Source organism: Chrysochloris asiatica, unplaced genomic scaffold (genome assembly GCF_000296735.1).
Source record: "Chrysochloris asiatica unplaced genomic scaffold, ChrAsi1.0 scaffold00299, whole genome shotgun sequence".
In the NCBI taxonomy this organism is placed as follows: Eukaryota; Metazoa; Chordata; class Mammalia; order Afrosoricida; family Chrysochloridae; genus Chrysochloris; species Chrysochloris asiatica.
The window spans coordinates 2,983,255-2,984,104 of record NW_006408817.1 but is presented as its reverse complement, the minus strand read 5'-3'; positions in this window follow the sequence as shown (position 1 = coordinate 2,984,104).

The following is an 850-nucleotide window of genomic DNA, read 5'->3' as shown; positions in this document are numbered from 1 at the left end:
TAATGAAACAAGTTACATGAATTGTTGAATGTGAAACTGATGATGTGCCCTGTAAACTTTCACTCAATCCACAATAAAAACCTTAAATTAAAAAATAAATAAATAAATAAAAAGTTACCAGACCCAAGGAGAGGAGGGTAATGGAAAATTATTGGTTAATGCATACAGAATTCCTGTTTGGAAGGATAAAAAAGATCTGGAAATACAGCAGTGACGGTTACTCAATATTGTAAATGTACTAATGCCACTAAATTGTATAATTAAAAATTGTTAAAATGGAAAAAAAAAAAAAAGTTCATGAGCAGCCATCTAAGGTGCAATTAATTGTCTCTCCGTGTGTGGAAGAAAGAAGAATGATTAAAATTAAAGATCCTTGAAATCAATTAGTTTCTTCTTTGATATGCCAATGACAAACAATTATTTCACAGTCTGCACACTCTCTTTTACTTTTTTGGTGAAACCTTTTGAGCACATAAGTGTCTAATTTTTAGAGCTCCTAGTCATCTATATTGTCTTCTGCTGTTTGTGTAGTTTTAGTAATGTTTGGTAGTATGCCTCTGCCATGTATCAGAGTCCTCAATTTGTCCCTATTTTTTCAATGATGGTCTTTATATTTCTCTTTTATAGTATGTTTTTATATATGGTATAAGATATATCTGGGTCTTATTTCATTTATCTGCAAATGAATTTATAGTTTTGCTGGCACCATTTGTTGAAGAGACTATATCTTTTCTATATAATGTGTTTTGACACTTTGTCAAAGATCAGTTGACCATATGTGGATGGATTTACTTCTGGATTCTCAATTCTGTCCCATTGATCTATGTATCTTTTATTGTACCAGTACCAG